General features: G+C 31.9%; 1 protein-coding gene across 2 annotated transcripts in view; it reads left to right on the top strand.

Moving 5' to 3' along the window:
* The first annotated feature begins 1,587 nt into the window (after window positions 1-1,587).
* LOC117177683 (epidermal growth factor receptor-like) overlaps window positions 1,588-13,073 on the top strand; it is a 326,636-nt gene continuing 315,150 nt past the window's right edge. For both annotated transcript variants that reach the window (XM_033368525.1, XM_033368527.1), the window contains exon 1: window positions 1,588-2,130. The gene's annotated coding sequence lies outside the window, so the exon portion shown is untranslated. The remainder of the gene's footprint in view (window positions 2,131-13,073) is intronic.

Raw genomic sequence — 13,073 nt, forward strand, 5'->3', positions numbered from 1 at the left:
AATCAGAACTCTAAGAACTCTCAAAATTTTGAAATTAAGATTTTATTAAAAGTGCCGCAGTTCTTCGAATTTTGATAAGGTCGAAAAGTGTTATGACACTTTTTTATAGATCTGTCAATAATAGGTCCAGGACTCCGATGAAAACTCTTAGAACTCTCAACATTTTTAAATTTCAAAATTTTGTATGTTCTTAAAAGTACCATAGTTGTTCGAATTTTGTCTTGATCGAAAAGTGTTGTGACACTTTTTTGTAGATCTGTCACTACTAAGCCCGGAACTCCGATCAGAGCTCTTAGAACTCTCAACATTTTGGAATTCCAAAATTTTCTTAAAAGTGCCAAAGCTCTTCGAAATTTGACTTGATCGAAAAGTTTTATTACACTTTTTTATAGAGCTCTCATAAAGAAATCCAGAACTCCGATCATAACTCTTAAAACTATTAAAATGTTGAAATTCCAAAATTTTTGATTTTCTAAGTGCCGTGGTTCTTCGAATTTTGACTTGATTGAAAAGTTTTGTGACACTTTTTTGCAGAGCTCTTATGAACAAGTTCAGAACTCCAATCAGAACTCTTGGAACTCTCAAAAATTTTAAATTTGAAAATTTTGGATTTTCTTAAAAGGGTCGTAGTTCTTCGAATTTTTATTTGATCGAAAAGTGTTGAGACTTTTTTTTAGAACTTCTGTTGATGGGTCTAGAACTCTAAACATAACTTTTGGATTACGTAAACGAGAAATTTTTCAACATTTTGTATTTTTGAAAATATTGTTTTTTGATAGGTTTTTTATTTATTTTGAATTTTGTTATCTAAGTACTCAAGAACTCTTATAAGACGGACGTCTGACCGGTATAGATAATTAATTTGCCTTATTATTTTTTAAGTTACTTCGTTTAAAAGAACTGTTCATGTGACAGTATGGTATTGCCCTCAAAATATTTTTATTGCTTCAATCTTACAATCTATCATTCCCGCCCGAAAATACATGTCTTCATTTGATATCCAGTTATGCAAGCGAACTTCGTCGAGTCCAGTATTCAGATCTGGAAAATTATTTGGATTTTGCACATATAAAAGATTTGAACACGGAGTGCAGGATCTGACATAGGATACGCGCGTACAGAAATCTACATGGCCGAAGAGAAGTATATAGGTATGCATCATATTTGTTTGCGACTATGCATAACCCTATGTAAGAGACGAGAGCATGATTATACCTGTTCCAATATACCTGAAGAAGCAAAGTAGAGAGACGAGGTCTTTTGGACTCGAACGCCACCGAGACCGGTGAGGAATATAGGTAACTGGGAATGGTAAAGCGGGGAAGTAGAAGGCGAGGTAGAAGGTAAAATCTGTCTTCTGATCTGTCAGGGCACATTTGTAGAGGGGCAAAGAGGGTTTGGAGCGGAATACAGGAGTACTGGAAGGAGACGGAAAAAGTGAAGGTGGTGGTTCTCTGCAACTGAAGAGAGCACCATAGAGATGGAAGTCAGGAAGCGGGGCTGGGCGGGAATGGAGGGGGGTTGTGCCCAGCGTGGACCTGCGTTGCATGGCCGACCTGGAGACTCGCTCCGGAAGGTGAGACGCGCGGACCCAAGAAAATCAAGTTGATTTTAAGTTTTGTTCATGAGTTAAAATGACTCTTATCTGTTTAAAACGCAAAATTTCGTTACAAACTACTCTATCTTGATATTTCTTGAGTATCCGTTATTGTCGACATTGTATCCATTCTGCGGCCAAGAATTCCCCACGTATTTGCCGTAAATAAGGATTGCCGTCACGTGGTATTATTTTCGAACGTCAAACTGAATCGGACATAGGAAATGTCGCGGGTAAACGGTAATCTAGCGGATTATGATTCTGCCTTGCGAAAATGAGATTTCTACGGACTAGGTTTAAGTATCTTTAAGAGAACGCCTCTGCTGTTTCAGTGCTTGTGTCATTTTAAATGCTCTCGTCCATAAACTGTGTTCTTTCTAGTGGATTCTATGTGGGATTAATGTAGCCTATGTGTCAGTGATAAGTACAAAGTGTTAACTGTGATAAGGACTGAATTCATCGAAGATATGTGTAATTATTGTTTGTCATCTAACGGATATTTTACCACAAATCTTCAGAAAATAGTGCAATCGGTAAGTGACATCAATTTTCGAGATTTGATCTAGCGGGTCTGTCTTCTGATAAAACACTTTGGCAAAACTCTCTTAGTAAATAGGTCGTCTTGTGACAGATATCTTGTCGCTTTCTCAGATTGATACGCCTTTCTAATATACACACTTCTCCAACAGATAGCATTAATGCGAATTTTTCTGATTTAATCTTTGCGGGTTATTTACCTGTTTTTAAAATTGTAATATCAATAGGAATTCATTGTAGGTACCATTTGCTTGAATGTGAGGTCTTCGCATTAAGTCTATAGAAATATAGAGGAATTACTGCTTTTGTGAAGACATGGTACTTAATCGATAAAGACATAAGAAATTATACAGAAACCAGTTTCCTTTTTTTATATAAAAAGCCCGTCTGATCTCGCACAATTAATTTCTAACTAACATTACTCCTATGCTTGTACAAATCTACACGGGACGATTGGAATCCACTAGCGTTACTGCGTGCTCATATCCAATTTTTCTTTTTTTCAAGGTCCATTTACGTCCGCTCAAATCTGTCTCATGATTAAACTCTTGTGTCTCTCATTATATATCATTTACAAAGATAAGGTCGTAATGCATGTCGAGAAATCGGAAACATCTCGTGTATTTTCGAAGTCTTGCAAAAGGCTCGTTCTTCGAACCCGAGTTTGATGCTTCTTTACTCCTATGAATTACGTAACGCAGGAATTTCTCAGAGGAACCCAATCAGTTGGGGCGAACGTTTTTGAGATGGTTAGTAAACCGAGAGACTTGAACGCCAGGATAAGAAACCTGTAACACGCGTTGGCGGTTATTGTCTGTTTGGGAAAAGTTGTTTCCTCTTACCGTACGTGACATCTGCTGTCAAACTTTCAAAGTGCCAGGAGAAAATTCAAAATTTGAAGTTTGTTTTATCGCTTGATTTAATATTATCTAAAATTACGTACAGGAAATTAAACAAATAAAATTGAAAATTTGAACTATGATCATGTTTATCAATTTAACATTTGTTCTCCATACTTACCTTCCTATAACTGAAAAACATAAGTGACATTTTCGCTTAGGTCGACTTTTTCACTGCCAGGTATAAGAAAAAATCTAACACCACAAACTCACTTACGTATGTTTTTACTTTGCACCGAGGTACAATTTTCATCGAATAACAGTGTTCAACTGACTGTCATTATCTTATTATTTTAATAATCCATAATGTGAATTTTAGAACCACAATTTAAGAATCTCTTTTGTTGAAATATTTTCTGTTTCCTAAATTCAAATAAATGATTTCAAATCCTCTTTAAACGAGTAATATAATATTTTTTGATATGTGCAGCATGTATAATATGCAATTTTCGTTCTATTCCTAACTTTTTTTCATATTAGAAAATATTTGGAGTGATTTCTCTCAATTTTAGCTTGGTCGGAAATATAATCAGTGCTGGGTAGTAGCTCCTTACTTGTAATAAAGTTACAGAAAAGGTTAGGTTCTCTGTAAAAATAGTAAATGAGCTACATTACTCATTTACTATTTTTCAGTACCGGATAACTTTAAATTAGTCACTTTTGAGTTGTCAATCTCCTTTTTAGAAACAGGTTCTTCTTAGCACTGCTTCTATGGAAAAGGATTTCAGTCACGCAGGCCTCGCGATGATCTCCAAGTGATATTCATTGGGGAATCAGCCCTTTAATTACTCTTAAATATTGCTAATGGTTTAAAAGATAGATCATTGTAAGCCTTTTTTATTATATTCCAACCATATGACTGTTCACCTTATAGTATATGGCATATCTGCTAGCTTAACGTCAAGCTGGCAGCACCACACAAAGAAAAAAAAGGTCTTAAGCAATACTTCTTCGCACTATAATTTAGGGATCTAAAATTATATAATACAATTTTTTTAATTATTTGAAAACCTATTATTGTTTGCAAAATTATTGAAAAGGGGAAGAAAAAAACTGTTTTGTTACTTACTATAATTCCGCAGGTCCAATTAAAGACGATAAAAGTGTCTTAAATGAGCCTAAATTATGTTGGATAACGCAAGATGTTTTCTTGTTGATTTCACTAACTGTTTACATAAGATTCTTTAGACAAATATTTACCAATTTTTTTAGCATATTTTGTGAGCCTCAAATGAGTCCTAAATTGTAGTTCAAAGAAATATTGTTCAGGCTTTTTACATTATCATCATAATAAGAAGGTATTACAGGTATATACGAAAACTAAGTATCGCGAATTGCTTTATTTAAATCTCCACGTTTCGAGACCCCCTGAATCCGGAAAAAAAAACAGGTTTTACGATCAGCGGTAGCTAGGATTTTTCTCGGGTTGGAGAGGGGCTGCGATTTTGTTTTGAAGATGGTTTCGGGTTTATATTTAGACAAAAAGTGGAGGAAAAGGAAATTGAATAATAAAAATACTTCGTTTCTGGGGGGGGGGGGGGGCTTCAGTCCCAAAGTCCTCCCCCTGGATACGCCGCTGTACTGGATAACTTCTCAAAGGCTAATCGAATTAGATTGCAATTTGGCGCATAGTTTTAAGGATAAAAATAAAGAACGATTTTTTTAACCAACATTTTTTCAATTTAGGTTCTCTTTTTGACTGCACAAAAAAACAATCAAAAGTCATAATTTCTATTTCGCAGTCAAACTTCTCAAGGTGCGAATAAATATTAATATACAAAAATTACACAACCAAAGAATACGGAAAAAAAATTGCATTAAATCAAGTAGACTGAATTACTTGTCTGATTTTACTTGAAAGAAGTCAGTTTTTTCTTTTTATAAGTGGCCGATTTTCTCGAATCAAGAAAATAATAAAATTAGAGCAACTAATTGAATCAAGAATTCATTTACTTCAAGAAAATAACTGTTGAAGTAATTTGTTACATTATACTTATTTTTGTGAAGGTTAATAGAAAATTGAATTAGGAATATTATATTCTAATGATAAGCCCGTGTATAAATCTTAATGGGGTATTGTTAAAGGCCTGATGGGGTTTCCCTATTTTTATTAGGGTCCGCATGGGGCAAATTGTTAGGGGCCGTACTAGTTTGGTTACGTAAAATTGTTAGGGGCCATGAAAGGAAATTTGTGCAGGCCTTTAACGAGAATCCTTATTATTTTCCAATTAATGTCAGGGGCCGTCGTTAGGGCCTTTTGTGCAATAAATATTTGTGCAAAAATATTTTACTGAAAGTCAAGTTAAACCTACCGATCTTCCAAGTACAGTTGCTATTCTGTACAGTTCCTGGATGCTGCAATTACTAATTATCATGTCGCTTTAACGAATACTATCAACAGATCTAAATTATGTTATCGGCGTAGACTACAGTTAAGACAGCACTATAAATTGTGAAAAAGTATTGTTAAAAAATAATTAATAAATAAGCGCACGGTAATTTCTTATAAATATTTTCAGTTATTCTTAGAATTAAGCCATATTTGTAAGTTATAATGCTTATAATACAATTAAAATTTCGCACACAATGGGTGGGAGTCGAACGTATAAACCTAAACACGCAAGTCAATATTATTAACCAATACACTATTACACGAGTTGCGATCTGTAAAATAATTTAGAAATTCATTTGTAACTGAGGGTGGCGACCTCAGAAACGACTTCTGAATACGCGACCATGCCATCGCAGCACACAACAAAAGTTCTAGCATTTACCTCATATCTATATGTCAGCTGAAACAGTCACGGACCAAAAACAGTCTAGCTCCAATAAACTCTCAAGTGTACGCGATCTGTGAATAAGTTGTGCAATCCAAAATTGTATTATTTGTATAAAACCCCTTCCTTGCAAAGTGGGAATATGGACAGTGGCGTAACCTCCTTGCCGCGAAACCCCACATTGTGGGGGAGGGGGGGATACCTCTGTGGGGGGCCCCCTTACGGCCAGTGGCAAAATTATACTTTAATTTCAATTTTTTACATTCTTGTGCATTTTTAAATAATTATTTATTTGTATTATAGAAATTCGAAAGAATATATTAACCATTTTTTAATTATTTGAACAAATATAATTTATTTAAACAATCCTGTTTCCAAAAATATTTTAAAGTCGCATTTTATGAATTAAACTTAATATTATATTATTATGATAAGTGGTTAATTCTGATAAAAGCTTTACGGCAATGTTTATACAATTAATTTTTTTCCTTTCTCATTTCTATTCAATTGAGCATGGATCGCTTACGAATAAAAATTGTTTCAACATTGAGAAGACTTTTTTAAACAAAATTTACTACTTGGATTCATGCCATATTATGTTTAATTCAGAATTTTTAACCAATTTTCAATTTTAAGAGAATACTTCAAACGATTTTAAAACATTACATGAGATTGACCAAATGACCAGAAACAAATCTTGAAGATTTGAAGACAATTTTAGGGCTAATTTATGTTAGTTTAAAAGATATTTCCGAATTTTTTCATTTTAAATCGATAAAAAACATTTGAATACTTTTAAAGATTTCTGAAAATTTATTAAATATTTACATTTTTTCCAAGGTTTGAACGGTCCTTTATAAACTGGTTTCAATTTTTCCTAGAATTGTGTAATCTCTTCTCAAATAAACAAATTTTATTTTAAAATTTCTAGATTCTTTTTGTACATATCTGAAATGCCCAATGCTTTCCAATATAATAAACGATGTAAATGTTTCATCTAAATTACTTCAGGCAGAAAATATTGATTTAAGTGGTGGAAACATTTGAAAAAGTACAGACTTGAGTATGAAAATTGTAAGGAAGAAGCTACACAAATATCTCAAAAATGGGGTATTCAACCAGTCTTTGTAGAAAAACGGAAACCAAAGTGAAAAAGAATTTTGATATTAGTGAAGAAGAATCTTTTAAATCAATGTCTTTAAGCATACCTTAAGGTGTATACGGTCTAATTAGACATTGTGAATACATAGTTTACAGATAAGTTTCAGATTCGGTATCATGAGGATTTCACAAAAGAATTTCCCTTGCAAGTCATTAACTTTATCCCATTTTTAAATAATAACGGATTCAATGACACGTCAACCGTAAAAGATGTTTTCCGCACTTTACTATTTAAATACAGCTTCATGGAAAGCTATTTTTCAGAAGTAATCCCTTCAGAATTTATCTAACTCGGCATGTTATGAAGTAGCAATTTGCGAAAGGACTTTCCGCAAATTAAAAATGATCAAATCCGATTTACGGAATAGAATATATCAAAGTCAATTCTTAAATCTATATCTACTGACAATTGAATTTGATAATGCAAAATAATTGGATATCGAAATTGTTATTAATAAGTTTGTCAAAATGAAACGAATTTAATATCAATATAGCAACGTGCAGATAATTTTTTTAACGGTGCAATACTAATTTGTAAGTCAGATCTATGTATAATTTATGACATAAATTGTCTAAAAAAATATAATTTTTAATATATTATAAAATCAACTATGTGAGATATTTAATTTTTTTTAATGCATTTCAGCTATACCTATACGCTGTTTGCTATTGAATTTTATAAGAGGGGCCTCCTGAACATTTCTGCGGTGGGGCCTACACGAATGTAGTTACGCCACTGAATATGGAGTTATGTGACGACTGTCGCAGAAATGTCAAAAAGGAATGTTTTTTAGGTGATGCAATCCATTCATTGCCGATTGCGTCGTGAATTCACCGGAAGCTCCGCGCGGATAGGTTGCGTTCCGACTTTAGGGGCGAGCTAAGTAAACCAGGGGGGTTACTCGCCATGCAAATGCACTGAGTCAGTTTTGTGAAGGACGGCAGAAGATGAAACACTAGCGCCACGCCCTACGTTTGAATGTCAGCTGATAAGAAACATAGGAGATGTAGTATTTATCTCAGTTTTTGTAATATTTTGAACATTTGTAGATATTTTAAAAACATTTCGGTTGAATTAAGTCAAGATTAAATGTTTCTAGAATTTTAAAAATATCGAGGATTAAAAAATAGACCTTAGAAACACTGGAAATGTCTTTTTACGGATTTTAATATTCAAGCAGAGTAAAATGATAAAATATAAATAATATCACTTCAAGGTTTAAAGCAAATAAACTTACAATTCTAAAATTTAAATTATAGTTTTTCTATTTTCAATTACTTGATTGATTCTAATACATTATTACATTATAATAAAAATACACAAAAAATTATAATTTTTAATATTTAGTATATTGTATTAATCGTCAAGATAGTGAAAAAATGATTAGTATGAAAGCTATTAAGTTTAATGTACATTTAGGCATATATTTATTTGAATATTGGATTAAAATATGAATTAAATAAGGATTAAAGACAACGATGCATAGATCCGAACTGTCGAGCAGGGTACGAGTCAACCCGTTCAAACGGAGTAAAAAGTGTTTCTCCGTTCCAAAAAATGAGGTTGACCATTAGCAGCAAGTAATTAACCGCGATTAAAATGATTTTATTGTTAAACCTGGACAGGTAGTGTGTGAAGATCACTTATTAAAGGAACTGATAAGTTTGAAAAAGTAAGTTTTAGCTCCTGATTGAACGGTTATGGCGGTAAATATTTCGATTTGTGTACACCGATGTCCTTTAACCTAAAATAACCGAATGGCTCTGACGTTTTCGTATATACATTGATTTTTAAATTTTCAGATATTCTTGTTATTGCTGAACTTTTAGATTATTTTGATAGAGTGTAAAATGATAGTTTTAATACTTTTCGAAGTTTTAAAAATATTGTAAGACCCTTACTATCTTTGAGGAAAATATAAAAGTAACATTAATAACAGTTTTTAATTATCGCAGAGTTTCGATATGTATTAACAATTAAATTAATTTAGTTATAAGTGTAAGTATTAAACTATATTATAATTGTAAAATAATGATTTTCTTGCAGTCATAATGGTAACAAAAAACTTAAATTAAAACTAGGGGTTTTGCGATCTTAATTTCCAAACTTCCCTGATCATTGTTTGAAGTCTGACTTTTTTATTAGACATTTTATAATCCTTTGTCAAAAAATCGCGCTTTATTAGACGACGCGTTTTTTTTAGCAGCCTTCGAACAATGCTCGGGGCAGTTTTGAAATTGAGATTTCGAAACTCCTGGTTTTAATTTAGGATTATCATACCATTCTGACTGCACAAAATAATTATGTTACATTTTTTGTTTACTTTAATAATTGAATTTGCTAATAAATTAATGTAATTTTACATAAACGTTGAAACTCAGCGATAATTCAACAATGTCATTAATATTACTTTTACATTTTTCTTACAGATAGTAAGGGCCTTGAAATATTTTTTTAATTTCAGAAACTGTTGGAACTATCATTTTACACACTATCACAATAATCTAAAAGTTCAGTAACAAGAAGAATATATTAAAATATGAAAATCAATATTTTCACGAAATCGTCAGACCCACTCGAGTATTTTAGGTTAAAGGATATCAGACAACGGGCAGACCGGGCATCACAGCGGTGGCGCCAATATTTCAAGACTCGCCGCTCTTCACAAAACTGACTCACGCCTCTATCTTTGCAAAAGCGAAAATCGTGTCACCCCGCTGAGTAAAATAATACTAATATGTTACTAATTTAATCTCGGTTCAGTGGATTTTACATGTCGTACAGTATGTAATACGAGGGAAAAGAGGTTTAGTTTACGGAAGGATAATCGTTGAAGTAACCAGAATTTCATTGTGACATTTACGAACTGCTAAGTGATTTTGACATTTTGACCCTCTTATTAAGAGCAGTTTATACTGTTACGGTTGCAAAAAACCCTTTACAATTCTTGATAAGTAAATTTTACATTTCTTTTTTCTGCGTGTAAAGTGACGTATTTATTTATAGGTTAGGTCTAGATTTTTGAATTTATATGCACTATTCCATGAAATTGATAGTTCCAGGTATCTGCAAAGTTGATAGTGATAAAAAAATACAATTTATCTATCAAAAGAAATTACGAATACTGTTTTAATGTAATAAAAATGTATAAAAAAGGATTTTAGTGAAAAAATGTTCACATATCTTCACATACTTTAAAAATTGGGTCTCTTCTCTCTTTGTTAAAATAATTAAATAAATTCCTTTCAGATAATTCGCACAAATAATATACAATTCATATAATTAAATATGAATAAATATAAACATCATCATTTTTTCACATGTTACACGCGTGTGACATAATGGCCTAACCTATAAACGTCATTCACAGCGTTCTTTTTTTGTTAATCTGCTAAAAGGTTTATTTTAATCTAAGTACTTACCGCTATCAATTTAACACGAGAACAGTAATTCACTAAAATATTCATCGATTTCCAAAAATAGTCTAAAATTTTCAAAAAATGGTGCAACAGTTTGTATTGCGTGGTACACAGGCAGAACGAATGAGTTAGCATGTCAGATTTTTCAAATTTTTTTTCGTATTAAGGGCATGTGATACTTACAAAATTGTCGATTTTGCCAGTTTTAGGTTCCTTTGGCTTTTTTTCTAGAATAATAAATATTTTGTCTTAAAAATTTGGGAAATGGTAGGGAAAATGCTAACGGACGTCCCCTCCTACTTTTTTTGTAGGTCAATTAAAAAAAAGTTTTAATTTAACAAAATGTGATTAATTTGCATAGCGCTAAGGAAATCGTATCGATTTTTTCAGTGTTAGATTCCCCGACTTTTTTCCTAGGATAAGAAATATTTTGCCTTCAAAATCTGGAAAATGATAGCGACCATGCTAACGGACGTCCCCGCACACTCTTTGTTGTTTTTTTTACGTGCGTGTATATTTCGAGGTTATGTGTATTACAATTCATCCGAGCGTTACTTCCAAACTACGCAATATTTTGGACGAAAACTTTGGACTGACAAATAAACATAGTAACTAATCTCCCGGAACTAACATTGTTCACGGGCAATCAAAAAAGTTTATTTCATAAATAATTTCCAGATTATCGGAAAGGCAGAGATGAAAAACGACGTAACCTCAAAATAATGCATACGCATAAAATCTTTATTTAGCACAATATATTTTTTGCTATTATCTCTCAAAAAAGAGTTTGGGGACGTCCGTTATATTTTATAGCATCTCCGAATTCAGTTTTTACAAATTTTCATTTTTGTGGGAAAAAAGCCGGGGAAACTGTACGGTTAATATGCGTATTGTACATAAACTTGTAATTGTACTTACTAAAAACTAATAAAAAATATGCCCGCTGGGCAGATAGTGTCTCATTGCGCGCGCAGCGCTTCGCACCAAGTTTGAGCGTGCCTATGGCGCGCAGATACACTCTAGCGATTCGCGCTCGTTTTCGTACGTTTAATGCGAACACTTTAACTATATTTTTTCAAATATCGTAAATAGTTTAACTTAAATCAAAAAATGTGATTTAGACTTCTGAGGAATTACAGCCATAAATTGTAATTGCAATTTTTGTCGATTTTGTTTTTAAAAAAGGTTCTCAAAGTACCTACGGCTTTGACGATTACATTCTTGTTGCGAAATTCGCGCTTCGTGCTCGATAATTTGTGTCCAATTGAAGAACTTCATCAAGATAATTTGTAAATTCTCTTAAAATATACTGAAAACAACGGTTTAAACTGATGGAACTCTTCAAACCCAAAAGTGTATTTTTTGAAAATGATCCAACTTTTGTCTAATTAAGAAATTTCATGAGTATAGTTCCGAAGAAAATATATTTTATATCTAGTAGAAATTTGGATTGATATTTCTCAATCTATTAAAAAAAATTTTTTTTTGAAAATTTTCAAAATGTTGAAAAGCATATAACTTTTTGAAATTTTATCGAATATAAAAATGTCATTGGGATAATTTGCAAATCTTTTTGACGTGTACCACATAGTTTCTAAATATATTTGATATCTAGTGACGAATTAAAATGAAATTTCCTAATCTTTAAGAAAAATATATTTTTTTTCTATTTTTATGAACATTTTCAACATTTTGAAAAGTATATAACTTTGCTAATTTTCATGGAAATCGAAAATTTTATTTGGATAATTTGTAAGTCTTCTACACATCTATGGGACATTTTGACAAAAATTTCCCAAATTTGAAAAAAATTCAAATTTTGAAAATGCTCTAAATTTGTTAATTTTGGTTGGAAATATTTGCTTAACGAACTTGATCTTCATTTTGGGAATCTTAAGAAGTATATCAGAGACCGACTCGATTAGGCAATTCCTTTAAAAGTTAGCGTGGCTACAACATTCAGGTAATCATACATACAGGCAGACACCGATAAATATTTTATAATTTTCGGATTCCGTGATTGCCGAAACGTAAAGATCCGTTAAAAAACAGAGATCGAAAATGTTGACGATTACATTACACTCTCATGAATGAGAATCTTAAAATACACTGAAACCAAACTTTATTTAAGTTCACTGCTATATCACCTTTCATTTACTACATAATGATTTAAATAATTCTTGATTTGTTAACTAAATTGCAGATAATTATTCAATTCTTGAAATCTGAAGAAAAAATATTATTTATATGGTGATCCAAAAGATCGGTGAACCGACTATACGAAATTCCTAATTCTAAACAGTTGATATTAAAAAACTTTAAAGACTTTTTGAAATAAAAATTAGTCCCAAAGTGTAGCAAAGAGGTTCCAAAATTTTGAATACTGGTAAATTAAATATTTTTTCCTATGTGTGTTAAGATGTGGGTAATTTTTTGTATGTCAAATAGTTAGACCAGATTTGTCGTTAAATATGCCATTACTAATTTTTCTGGTTAAAGTAATCAAAACTCTAAAAAACAAGATGTACTTGAAGTTACGAACGTTCATTTGAACGAAATTAAAAAAAATTATTTTTCAATTTTTTTTTTTTTTGCCTAAATCAATTAGGACGGCAAAAAAAATATTCTGTCGGAAAGAATTGTCGAATAAAAATTTTTTTAAGGGGTTACCTACCCTTACAC

This window comes from Belonocnema kinseyi, chromosome 8, assembly GCF_010883055.1.
Source record: "Belonocnema kinseyi isolate 2016_QV_RU_SX_M_011 chromosome 8, B_treatae_v1, whole genome shotgun sequence".
NCBI lineage: Eukaryota > Metazoa > Arthropoda > Insecta > Hymenoptera > Cynipidae > Belonocnema > Belonocnema kinseyi.